Here is a 14,507-nt window from a genome sequence, read left to right on the forward strand (position 1 = left end):
AATATACAACATTATAATTATACATATATACAATATACAACATTATAATTATACATATATACAATATACAACATTGTAATTACACAAATATACAATATACAACTTTATAATTATACATATATACAATATACAACATTGTAATTATACAAATATACAATATACAACATTATAATTATACATATATATACAATATACAACATTGTAATTATACATATATACAATATACAACATTGTAATTATACAAATATACAATATACAACATAATTATACATATACACAATATACAACATTATATTTATACATATATACTATATACAACATTGTAATTATACAAATATACAATATATAACTTGATTTCATAATATTCAGATTTTTTTCCTGAATTCAAAGAACCTAAAGAAAAAAGATAGATACTTATGTTTATACAATATTTGCATAGCTTGTGTTCCTGAAATCCATAACATGGCACAGAAACACAAAAAAATTTGTACTGTGTGGAGGGTCCTGTTTATCCTTGAAGATGCCTCTGATTACGCTCTAGTTCCCTTTGATTTTGTTATGTTTGCATATTCCACTTTGTATTCGATTTACATCAGATTTTTTGTATATGTAGCCTTTTTTGTATTATTTTATGCTTTATAAACCCAATAAAAATAAGTTTGATTTTTGGGGGTAAAACGTAAAAGACAAATCTGTGTCATGTAAAAAGATATCAAATATGTCTGTGTCTGTGAAATAACTTTCAGGTCTTATAATTCTTATTTCCACAGCTCACAAGAGTCAATTGGAAAAAAAGGCTCTTACTTTGCTGACCAGTGGGAAGAATGTCACCCCTACAGATAGCCAAAAAAAGGAGTGGACATTTCATTTTGCAGCTGCACAAGGGCCCCTGGACAAACCTCAGCCAGCAAGGGCCCCTGCAGCAGCTTACATGGTCATTGTCTGCAGTTGTGACAGCTCAGGACTGGCATATACTACAAGCTGTCATCAGAGGGCAGTCTTCCAGGCATGGACCATGGGAGCTGCTGCAGGGCCCCTGCTGGCAGAGGACTGTAGTCCCTTGGAGCCCAACACATTCATACCTGCAAGTGTCTATCAGCTTCAGAAAGAGAGCAAGGAAGGGTAGAAGGGAAAAAAAGAGGGTAGATGGGGGTAGAATGAGAGAGGGGAAGAAACAAAGGTGTAAAGGTTGTGGTGGTGGGGGGGGGGTTCCAGGAGGAAGGGCACTAGATAATTTTGCACAGGGGTCCACCACTACTCATACACTAGTCATGTATTAAAACTAATGTTAGGTTAGGACATTACTGTCCCGGAGCAAAGTTATGTTTTTTTAGCTAGGCCAGCAGATTCTAGCAGCCATAGTTACATTTTTTATATTGGATTTTGCCGGGAGAAATGTGAAACTTAGCATAGGCAATTTTCAGGGACACTATAAGAAGCACACATTTAGAAGCACTGGTTTGTAAAAGGTCTTTATTACCAAAGATTCATTTCCTGGTGGGTTCCAATGACAGAAAGTGAAGAGAATCCCTCCAACAAGACAGACAGCAAAACATTAAACATTTTTTATTGGCTTTAAAACTTTTAACATACAATATTAATCTTTCCACAAGTTTATTAAACTACCAAAGAGAGCCTAGCTACCAGAGCTCAGGCCCTAATAACATATACCACCACCTAAAGTCCTCTTTACCGCAAACAAGACTAAGCCATATCAATTCAGACAATGACAAAATAAGAAGGGGGGGGGGTGTCCTCTGTCACATTTCTGTCAGTGTGTCCTAAGGGTTTCCCATCTCCTTTTTATAGGCTCTTTGCTTGTGACCAACAGATGAAGCGCGAGGAAGTCCATTTCCCGATATATATGTAATGAGGTGAGTACCTGAAATTCAAAAATTAACAGCTAGCAGAAGGTATCAGGAAACAAAGCAACTTCCCCTCCCTTGCTGGCATAATGCCATGTTGGGAGCTAGGCATTTGCTCTCTGACCATTCATTGATTCTGGAAATATCCTGGATCCAATGATTGGAATCTATGAAAAGGGAGCAGCCAGCTGCAGTACCCCCTCTGCCAATCACAGGAGAGCAGCTGGCATGCGGGAAACATGAGGTAACCGGTGTAAGTTGTGGTTCTGAGGTGATCTTGGTGACACAGTTTCTTAAAATCTGTTCCTATAAAAGCTGTCTAAAACATGAATATGTAAAGCCCCCTCACTGTAGTGACCCACCTGATAGACACCTGAGTGCTTATGCCCCTGGTTTTGTTCCTCATTTGCAGGTATTACAATGCCTGGGTGTAAAATATTGAGACCATTCACTCTTACAGGGAGCAATAAACCTGAAACAGACCATGGTCAATAGGATAATTAGCAAAAAAAAAAAAAGAATATGTATATATTGGGACTTTTAGGGCAGCTAATCTCAGAATGTGTACTTTACATAAAGGGTAGACAACCCTTTTATGTAAGTTAAAAACTGTTTGGGTTTTTGTTTAACTTCATACACTTTTTTTTATAAAAAAAAGGGTTCAGCACTGCCCCCTAATTCCTGGGAGGCTCTTGTGTGCTCCTTCTGCGCATCCCCATGCATCTCAGCATGCGGAGAAGGAGCCCTTTCATACAAAGGAAAAAAAATGCCAATCTCACGCATGCACAGTTTTTTTTCCATCAACATCACCCAATCTCGCACCTGTGTCGGGTGATGAAGGAAGAAGAACCCAGAAGAAGAGGAGAAGATGGCGGCGCCCGGGACACGCCGGCCCAAGGTCGGATGCTAGGATGATGTGGGACCCGATGCAAGAGACATCCAGACCGGTCGACTGCTCTGAGGGATTGAAGGTAAGTGTATTTTTTTGTTTTGGGTAAGGTTTGAGTTTATTTCCTCTTTAAGACAAAATGAGTTTTTTCATAATTCTCATAAAAAACACCTATATAGGTAAATAAAGGACATATTTAATATAAATACAGGACAATACATCCATATATCCACATTCATTTATACACATGTGGCCCAATATATTCCAAAACCATTATAGGTGCCTATTACACATACACATCCTATGCAAGGGACTTCAATGGACATTGATATGATATTTTGTGATATTTTGTTATAATAACACAGAGTGTATGTTTATCACAACAAGAATTGTACATTTCTCTGTTACCAGAGATTGTTTTCTTTGTTCTGTTTGTTTTGTTCAGATAGAGCTAGGAAAGCTATGTTCAGACAGAGGGGTTGTGGTGTGCTTACCACTTCCTCATGCTACTGAACTGCTTGCTTGGGTGAGACGCAGCTAATAGAGAATAAATGGCAGCGTCAGTGAGCAGTTATGCCTGTTTGTTCCTTTTCTGTGTTGGTATGTCAGGGTCAGCACTGGTTTATAAAGAACCAGCCCCACAATTGTTCCTGCTGCAGGCATAAACTTAGCTTTAGTTAAGAAGTTAGTAGCCAGACTGCTGAGGTTTATTTTACTGTCCTAATAATTATTTTTGGGCAATTTACACATTAACTCTAGACAGCAGCCTGCACATAACTGACCAACTCATTAGATTGCCTGTTCCTGACCTGCACACAACTCTATGTGCTAATGCATGCAACATGCAAACATACTTTAATGTACAACAAGACACTGCAACACAAAGGTGTGATTTTGCTCTTAGAAAAATTGTTCCATTGTTGTAATTGTGAATTTATTAGGAAAAGGAGGCAACACATACTAAATATCAATCCTGAAGTAAATACTTCAGATCAAATAATATTAATGATTCATTCCTCTCCCCCTCATTACCATGCTAATGAAATGACTACATTAATCCTATACTTTTTATTGACATAACTCCTTTTAGATTTAATGAATCATCCCTAGGGCAATGTTCACACTGGCCATGAGGTTTCAGGGTATTCACCACGTCCTCATCCCAAGGAATCGCTGTCTCTGGGTATATGCCACATGTAGCTTCTCCCCTCACACCACCATAGAGGATGAATGAGGGATACAGTGAGCAGAACCGAGGCTGGCTCAATTCTGAAGCAAGTCTAGGCCAATGCCAGCAGATCATAGCTGGTGGCAAGGCTGGGGGTAACTGGCAGGATTTACATGTAAAATCTATGTCTAAAGGGCTGTGGGGTGTTAGCGTTAGTAGCACAAAGAATCTTACACTTCTCAAGATATAGTCTTCCAGTATATCAGAATTTCTTATCCTTTTAGAACTGCAGTGGGGCCTAGAGGTAGAGAAAAGAGACTGATTCCTTGGGCACAAGGGGACATGAAAAGGGCAGGACCTAAAATCTATTCTGCTAAAATAGTTTTAAAAAAGGAGAAACAATTTCCTATACAGGGAGTCCCCGAGTTAAGGACATCCGACATACGGACGACTACTAGATACTAACGGGCATCCCTGCTCACTTGTGTGCAGGACAGAAACTTTATGAGGGGGAGAGTGCGGTTCTCATGGCTTGCAGAAGAAATCTTTTGGTTGTAACTCTTTAATGGCCAAGACAAACTGCAGTTGTTTCTTTTTGCATATCAAAACACAGCTTGCTCCGGATGTTAAGAATGCCTAGGCTCCATAAAGTTTTTTTTGTTTTTTGCTTTGTTTGTGATTAACTCACACTGGAGGTTTTATACAGTAACTGACACCGCGCTGCCTAATAATATGTTGAGACAAACATCTGTCCTAATTGCATTTTTTAAAATATTGTACGTGTTCCGACTTACATACAAATTCAACTTCAGAACTAACCTAAAGCCCCTATCTCGTATGTAACCCGGGGACTACCTGTAGTTGCTAAAGGACCTTGTCCTCACACTGTATGAATGCAACAAGGGCAACAACATTTTTTTAAAAATAGGAATGTTTGTATTCTTCTAGACTATAAAAGGCTGAAGATATCTCTTTACCAGAATTATCAGCCTAAACACAGCAATTGCAAATCTTTGGTAGTGATAGGTGTCTCTGAAGTGGTAAAATCTTCTAATTTGCAGTTTTCCAGCATGTAGTAGAACAATATTTAAAAAGATTAAGTAGAACTGCAGGAAATATGCTGTTTTTATAACAAAGATCATTGAAAAAAACATGTATAATTAGTTTCCAATAATTCTGAACACTTGGGAACTTTTTCTAGTCCAAATACAAAATCGTCTCAATGGATATGGGCCTTAGGAGCGGTGCCTGCGTCATCTATATTTGAATGCCTTTTTAGTTTCACACCAGTAAGTTCCGTGACATCTGGACATCCCAAGAGAAATTATAAACCACATATATATAACCGTACTGGCTTCGGTAAAATAAAATATTCTTAAGAATGCGGCTTGCACTAAAGTATATGTAAATCCTTCATTCTCTATTTTGGTCTGTTACCTATACTAATAAAAATGGCTTTGCTATATATGTTCAATAAGTACAAATAAATTCTGTGAACCAATAACTTCCTGTGCTCTTTTTAATTAGCATTCCTCCTAACTATGTCTGTGAACTATAAAACACCCTCTGCCTATGTTATACAGAATAGGAGAGGGTGAGGCTTTCTATAGATCGGTTCTAGGGTAACATTACGCTCCACAGAAACAGTTGCTGAGTGAGCAAAATTACCCCAGAGCAGAAAAAGTTCCTCCATACAGTTAGTGAGCGAACAATATTGCCCCAAAAAAAAAAAAGAAAACAAATGTAACCATCTATTATTGTCCTTGTGTTTAGATACACTCTAAAGCAATCATTTTGCTTTAGTAACTATTTTAAAATATATGTCTTAGCAAAATAAAGAAAAATCAGTACATCACTGTAATAAGTCCATATGGGAGAGTCCACAAATGTCAGAACTTGAAGAAAACTATATTTGTGTTTATTTTAAGCATTGTATTTATGTGAGCAATGTGAAAAGTGTTTCTTGATGACAGTATCTCCTTGAACCAAGATATAACAATGTTCAAGGCAATACCATCATCAGGACTGCTAATCTACTGGGTTCCCTGCAGTTAGCACAGTTTCCTCCTGTAGACCTCCATGTCACTGTTGCCCTATGACAGACCTAGTCCTTACACCACTGGCATAGATGTTCCTCAGCTTTACAGGATCATTTGCCCAATAGGCTGGGTATAACTATCCCAACAGCATATTGGAAGTTCCCAAATGGTGCAATGTTTAAAAAGGTGTGGCCATTACCTAAAAGTTTTACCCTGCAGACAGCTAAGATTTTCAGATACACAAACACAAAAACAAGAGGTCAGCTGAGGAAAAGATTACTTATTAAATGAAATCAATAGGATTTCTAAAGATTAAAAACAGTTTCTTTCTTTGCCTGTAGTTACTGAAAGAAATATGCGTTTTCATTTTCTACATACAAAATAATATCCATTTTTTTGCTAAGCTGTTTTTGATGCAGTTGTGATATCTGAGATCACTTAACAATTAGAATGCGTTTAAATTGTGGTCAAGTCATTAAGAAACAATGAACATGAATATAATACATTATTCCTTTGTTGAAGAATATTACATTTGCATTTATACAATCTCTTTACATACTCTAAGGAAATCTTTTACCAAGAAAAGAATAACTGGAAATTCAGCAGTGTACTACTTAGTTAAAAGCTGAACTCTAGGATGAAGCTCTTTCCCCTACCCAAGCCAATAAAAAAATCATTGTGTTTAATCATGAAACAGTCGGCAGTAGTCCAAGCATTTGTTACCTGTGACGTCACAACTTCCAAATTCTTCGGAAAGTCTTTGAGAAATGTGAGGACCTCCTGGTAGAAGGAGGGAGATCTATGGGCAATGATAGAGTTTTCTTCTGCAACTTCTCTTTCTTGCTTCTGCTGCAAACTTTTCTTTTGTGCAGTGAAAGAGTAGGATCGGAGATAAAAGTGGTTTACATTTAGGTGAACTGTTTACATCTGTTTGTTTGTTTTTATTGTATATATGATAATAATGAAAATGTAAAAGGAATGTGAATTACCTTGGCATATCTAAAAGTTGTTCGAGTGTAATAGTGTTCCTGTCTAGTATACACTAGTCATGGGTTTAGAGCTTTCCATCAACATTTTAAAACTCGTAACCAGGTAAGCAATTGGCATTTTTAAAAGGTAAGTTGCCAGGCTAAAGCATACATGCACAGATGGATACATTTATTTATTCTTATTTGTGCACAAAATAAAGTGTCTCATATACATGCAAAACTGAAATGTTTACTTTGGAGGCTTTGTTGTCTTGGGCTTGTCTCCTATGTTTGTAATTGCTTTGTCTACACTGACATTTTATTTCATTTTATCTTTGCCTTTCTTTGTCATTTGGAAAGTTAAATTGTAGAAATCATGTTCTTCTGCATGCTTAGGTGTTTCCCTGGTTTGTTGGTTATCACCATCATAACTGCAGCTGAATTTGGTGACTACCTGTTGTTTCAGAAGATATGCTCACCCCAGCACCAAGAAAGCCAGGGATTAATATTGTGCTGCCAAAAAAATAAAATTTCAAAATTGTTTTGGCATATTTGCTGCATTTGGGTATATTTGGCTATATTTACCCAATTGGGTAAAAAAAATATGTGTAGTTCAGTATTCTCTGTTACTTATTACTAACTGTTAATATTCTCTTTTCTGACCTTTGCGGCTGACTTTTTTGTTTCGGAAACTGGTGAGTCATATCACAGTCTTAGCAGAAACTACTAGTTTATCAAATCTCTTGAAAGTAAAGCTGTGTTTGGTGACACCCATGATAGCTATGTTTAGAATTTATGCTTATTAAATGAACACCATGCCATAGACTGATTGTGAAACTAGAACCAGCAATCTTTTTTTTACTCTTGGCAATACCCTTATGTAAGGTCATTTAGGGAAAAAATCCTTATCAACTGCTGTATCTAACAAGAAGGTGGAACACCTATCTAGTTAGATCAATTGGCCTATAAAATTAGGAAGACTACAGGTACACGTTTGCTTAATAAAGTATGCAATTGCACCCAATGCCCATGCCAATCATTATAATATAATGACTCTTGTGTAAAAGAGAAACGTAACCCATTTATTGTTATGACTACTGGTGTACAGTAGTGCTAGGTTCATTGACTCATTGCTTGTTTACTGACCACATGACTGTGTACTGAATAATTGCTCCATTTGAGGTCAGTAAATATATGTGAACAAGGCCGGTAAGAAGGTCCATGTGGTAGGAATTTATTATTTACCCTACCTAGCCTATTCCCATATACCTGCACTGCACATTAAAGCATGTGATCTGTGTTTACTCATTGCAGTTGTTTGCAGGTTGTTTGAACCTCCTGACCTTGTCAGCCACCTACCTCAACCTCGGCCTGTCAACCACCCTGCTTATTATCAGCGGCCTGCCTTGATCTCGACGTCTCCATTCAATGCCTTGTGCTGCAACCCCAAACTGCCTTGTACTAAGACCCCCAACACCAAAGTTGTCTGATCTTGCTCAAACCTGGTGGGGAAAGTTGGGGCACTGCAACCTGGTGACATTCCTGCAGCAAAGTAGTTTGGTGGCCACTAAGGTTACGGCCCATCATCCCTTGCAGGGTGCTCTAGACCAGGAGTCACTTAGATTCCATGTCCCAGGTAATCTCTTGTCACCTGCCAGGAAGCGAAGGCCTAACAGCAGTTCCATTAACTGTAAATTACACCCCACGGCATTAACCCAAAACATTTCTGATGAAGTATTGGCAGCTCATTCATTTGAGGCTGCATAATATCCAAAACCAGGAAGCACCATATGTGTATACAGACCTAATATCCTAAATGATCTTTTTATGATCAGAAAGCTTTGTGAATCAGGTGCTAAAATTTCAAGACAATATAAAAAGGTTGTCACTTTTAATTTGAAAAAATTTCACTTTTTTAAAAGCTGTAAAATTTAGTTTTTAGGTAAGGCAATGAATGAAAGAAGTAATCTTACAAATGTGGTTTATTACTCCAGACCAGAAATGGTTCCTTTGGGGTTTGTTAGGGGTTCTGTGAGCAATGAACAGTTTGTGGCTTTCAGGTCCATTTAACCGATACCACTAATCTTTTTGGTTATATGTAAAGGTGAAAGTCATCGCACTGGTCAGCAGATATAATTGTAGAAGGAGGAAAAGGCTGATGTCAAATTTGCAGAGTATTCAGCATCATGTACCTCAATTTTCCCTGGAGTAAGGATTAAAGGGCCTGGATAAGGCTGTTAGTATTTGTATTGCTGCAGAATTGCGGCTCCTCGTTTGGGATCTAGGCCTGGAATGTCCTGGAAAGAATGGGTGGGCCAGACACTCTTCCTTTTTTCCAGGCCAAGAATTGAGAATGGCTCTGGAGCGCCTGGCCATTGACGATAAATAGGCACATGCCTTTGAATCAGGAGGAAGTTGCAGTCTGAATCCAGGAGTAGATCAGGCAGAAAGAGTGTGTGAAGCCTTTGAGCTGGGAGAAGATCTCCGATAGGTCCGGTAGACCAGCAACTCTGGAGAGAATACCAGAGAGACAGGGGCTAAATTTTGTGTTTTGTTGTCATGCTGGTAATGACACTGACCTTCTGCGAGGGGAAACCCTGGATTTTTCCTATTTTTGTTGCTATTTTGATCAAGTGGGCAGAGTGCCATAAAACTTGACATATCTTTCTCTCCCTGAGTGGGTTTGAAGCTAATCTCCCACAGAATAAATACATACCTGGACAAGCTTATTGTACGTATATATCATAAAAGTGTACATAGAAATATTAAACCATATATGCCTCTTATGGAAAACTATTTTTCACTGCACATAGTAGTTTAATAGTTAACCATTTTTTGATAATGTGAATGATGATCCAGCCATGGATCAGTCAACAGGGATTATGCATGTTCAAATCCTTTAATCTCACCCAAAACAGATAATATGCACTGTGTCATTATTTTAATGGCTTTCCTTTTAGTACTTTCTACCTGTTTATTTGTGATTGTAAACTACATGAATCTGCATGAGTTGCTGCATGTCAAGCATACCACTGATCCAAACTTTATTTCAAACAATCAAGTAATTAAAGGGTTAGTAAAAAGTCTCTATTAAACTCTACAAGTCTTTATTAAACTCCCTATTACCAGCAGACATTTTTCAGGATTGTGTAAAATATATATGATTGATGAATTACTATTCTTTTTGCCCCAGGAAGTTTATATACAATATTAAAGTCTTAGATAATGCTATCCCTAAGCCAAGGAACCTGTGCCTGCCCCATATCTTAGTTTGTGCCCAGGTACTGAACCTGCAGTAAAACCTTACCAGCTGCCTAGGATTTCCAATATTTAGTTATGGATATCTAAATACTATATGCTTGCTTATTTAATAAATTTGCTAAATAAAAGACAATTTGGATATATTTCATGCTAAAATTAAATTTCCCTGAAGAAATATAGAAATAATGATACACCAATGATACCACTGTGATGGTAAGGAAGATTTGAAGAGCCTACTGATAACTATTGAAGGAATGGAAAAGGTGGTTTGTTGTAAACATCAAAAAGACAAATATCACTATGTAATCTATTCCAATGAAGCCTCTGCAAATAAATGGGGCAAAGTGGCGATAGTGTCAGAATTTATCTTCTTGGACTCAAAGAACCCTGCAGATGGTGACTGCACCCAAGAAGTTAGAAGATGCTTGCTGCTTGGAAGGAAAGCTATGACAAACCTTGTGCTGGTGAAAATGTTTTGCCAAGTTTTTAGACTGCAAGATGATCTGATTAGTTCATACCTAAAGAAAAAGGACCAACCTGTTCACAGAAGGATGTAATAAAAGAATGTGCAAGCTGGTTTGAGCACACAAGAATAATGTTTCAATTCATTCACATGCAGCTGTACAAGCTGCATAAATGTGTATATACAGAAGCACCCATATGCTATGTCCTTACTGGGGGGCAAACAGTTCTGTGCCTGACTCGACCAGTGACCTTGGATACCCTTTGTAGACCCAGCTTATGCTGGACCTGCCACTTGGACTGAGGGGCCTTCACCTGTTTTTGTGCTTAAACCAACCTCTGTTTTGGACACCCTGTGTGGACCTAGTCTATGTGTCTGACCTGTCGTTTGGATTTCTTAGTTTTTTCACACTGTTTGTTGTCTAGACCTTTGATACTCCATTTCTGGCCTTGGTTTATTCACCTGAGCTGATCCCATTCACTGCTTTGCACCTCATTTGCAAGGAAAGTAGTTTGTTAGGGGTTCTAAGAGCAATGAACAGTTTGTGACTTTCAGGTCCGTTTAACTGATACCACTAATCTTTTTGGCTATATGTAAAGGTGAAAGTCATTGCACTGGTCAGCAGATATAATCATGTTCCTGGTGGATGCCTAAGCTGACGAGGATAGTCTCTTGCCTTCCCTGCCCAAGTGATCCTGATAATGATGACAAAGATACCTCGTCAGCTTAGGCATCCACCAGGAACATGATAGAGAGACTTATTCTAAAATTAAAACCTGAATACTTTGGCCACATAACATGAAAACCAGACTTATTGGAGATGACCTTGATGCTTGTAACAGTAAAAGAAAGGGAGGAAAGGGGTAGTAGAAGATTCATGAAGCTTTTAATGTGTCCATGCAACAGCTTAAAGAAGGAGTGCCTGACAGTCACACCTAACAAGCTGAAATCTATAGAGTCACACAAAATCAGACTCAGCTAAAAGACTGAGGAGGAAGCAGATCTACTGCTATGAGAGTTTATATTAAAACAAATTTAGAGTATATACTGTAGTTTTTAGTGCCAGGGTGAGGCACGTAGGCCAGGCTCCACTTTTTGAAGCCCTTTTATCAGGTCTAACAAATACCACATGCCAAATGCCATCTGCACTAAAATCTCTTGAGTTCAGCATTTCTCAAGCTCATAAGAGAATCATTTTTATTAAATTTGTTAATTTACATATATCTTATTGTTAGTATTATTATTATTATTATTATTATTATTATTATTATTATTATTATTAATAATAATAAACAAATGTGAAAGCTGTTCAGGATGATAAAAAATATCTAATGAGATTACAATGAACACATTATTTAGACATTCACAACGCTCTGCTTCACTTTAATTAAGTATTATCCCAAAGTACAGAAGTTTTATTTTCTAATAAGTTCCAAGGTGGATTGTACACTTGTTTTCTGCTGAAGAACCAAGTCAATAAAGCCCAATCACTGTCTGTTGGGACAGGAAGTGATAAGGGAACTTTTACAACAGTGATCTCTGACAGAAATAAAGTTTATGAATTTTAACATTTCCCCACTCCAAACTTACCAGAAAAGTGTTAAAGATGCACCTTCCATACTTGTAACACCTCTGTTCACCATAAAGCAAAATACTTGCGTTTTTGTTAATAGAATTGTTGATAATGCAACAATAAGTCATTCATAACAGATATTTGCTAGACATGCCATCATGGGATTTGAGTGTGATGGAATTTTCTTTAACAATGAAGTGAAGCGATGAAGTCGAAAGAAGTAATTTCAGGGTTGATACAGCTACTTTAAAAAAAATAAAACAATAACGTGAAAAATATGCATAGTAAAACATTTACCAGAAACAAGAAAACATTATTGGGAGCCCTGCCAATGAAAGCATATAGTTTTTACAGTGACACAAAGAGTACCTCAACAATACATTGCATGAAAGACTTGAACCCAGAAGAGGATCGGGTTAGAATGTCTGTGCCATAAATGGAACAAGAAAAGGCAGATATAATTATAAGTATATCTAATGTCAGAACTTTTTTTCTCTTTGTATAGAGTAGAGAAGTTTTAAACTGTTTTTTTTTTTGTGTATCATTAAGGAGGTTTCTGTTTACTTCCTCTCCTGCGGAGGCAACAGAAAATAAGAGGGTACCTCAGGAACAATGGTCTTTTATTCTTGTTCAAATAACTCAAACATTTATATGCACCCCAATTTATATTCCTTATTTATTTGTTTGTACAGGAAATTTAGAGACTGGGGACAGCATTGTAAAAAAAAAACCCTTTACCTGGCTAGTAGATTAAGGCTATGTACACAAGTGCAATAATTATCATTGGAAATCTCTAACAAAAAAAGTCAACAACAACTGGCCAACAAGCTGATCAACGAGGAATGTCGCTGTAAACGAACGACCGTCCAGGCGGATCTGATTGGGCAACGATCGTGCGTTGTCTATTGTGTGTACGGTCGTTCAGTGATCGTGGATTATTCTGTGATACACTTTCTCCTGTACATGTCACTTCCTGCATCATTCAAGCGATCCTATCTAGTGTGTGTACATTATTGATTATATTTGAACAATCATATCGTTTCAGTACAGAATTGTGCACAATACGATCATTCAAAATATTCGCGAATAATCGCTGATCAGTCGTTAATCGTTCGTTTTCTAACGACAATTTTTACACATGTGTACGTAGCCTAAGTGTAAACTTAAAATTGTTGGAATGGACAACCAAACACCCCCCTCCTTGTGCAGCTGTGGGTAATAACATTGAATATTCAAGATACAAATACCCAGTTCTAACACTTGGCTTGCTTGGCATCATCTTTTGGAGTCACCTGAATACAGACGCTATCTGGCTTCCTAAGCATTTTTTTAGTAGTCTGCAGAGATACTAGTGACACTTGTGACAGTTTATTCACTTGCTTTTTTTCTCTTATTCAATATTTGGTTATATTTGTATTTATGTCTTTTGAGTGAGATGTTTGTTTTCACATTATTTCTCTAAGTGATCTCATTGAGGTCTTTATGCTTCTGTTCTGCAAGATTGTTGGTTCTCTATTTGTCATTGTTTGTTTTAAACAATGTTTAAATAAAGAATGGTAAAAAAAAAAAGTTACTTGGAATTCGCTGAAATTTAAATAGCATTTTTACTTTTTTGGTAATAAAACAAAATACTGCAGCGTTACATATAGTCCCACCAACATCATATTTTATATCCTGTTTCTTCCAATGCAGCTTTACACTCCAACTCCCTAGCTGTTGTTTATACACCCCCTCATCATGTAAGCTGTACTGTAGGGATACTCTGCACATTCGGCTTTAGGGATTACAAAGAACTTATTTTGAATGGTTACAACTTTAAGGTTTATACCTTTTGGATTTAGTATTTTAGAGGTAGTAGCCAGTAAAGAAAGGCATTTTGCATGTGAGTATTACTGAAGTTCCACTACCTGCTAATATTTTCCATGATTATCTGTTAAAGACTGATGTACTGTTATGAAAAAATCCTGTGCATAAATACAGAATATATACATCTGTGCCACTTTGAAAGGTACAACTCAGACAAGAAATAAAAAAAAAACTCCTTTGAAAGGATTAGAACATGCATACATCTGGATATCTTAAAAGCAAAACTGTTTATGTGGAAACGCTTGATTTGCTTTAATCCCTAAGCATTTTGTATCTGTTTTTACAGCACTGTGGTTTACAATAATAGGATATAGCACTGGAAAAGAGTAAAATAATATCAGATGAGTGAATGTACAGCTGATTGGATTACACTTGGTTACATTACAGAGCTTTATCTATTCCCTCTGTTATGTGA

Source organism: Pyxicephalus adspersus, chromosome 2 (assembly GCF_032062135.1).
Source record: "Pyxicephalus adspersus chromosome 2, UCB_Pads_2.0, whole genome shotgun sequence".
Lineage (NCBI taxonomy): Eukaryota > Metazoa > Chordata > Amphibia > Anura > Pyxicephalidae > Pyxicephalus > Pyxicephalus adspersus.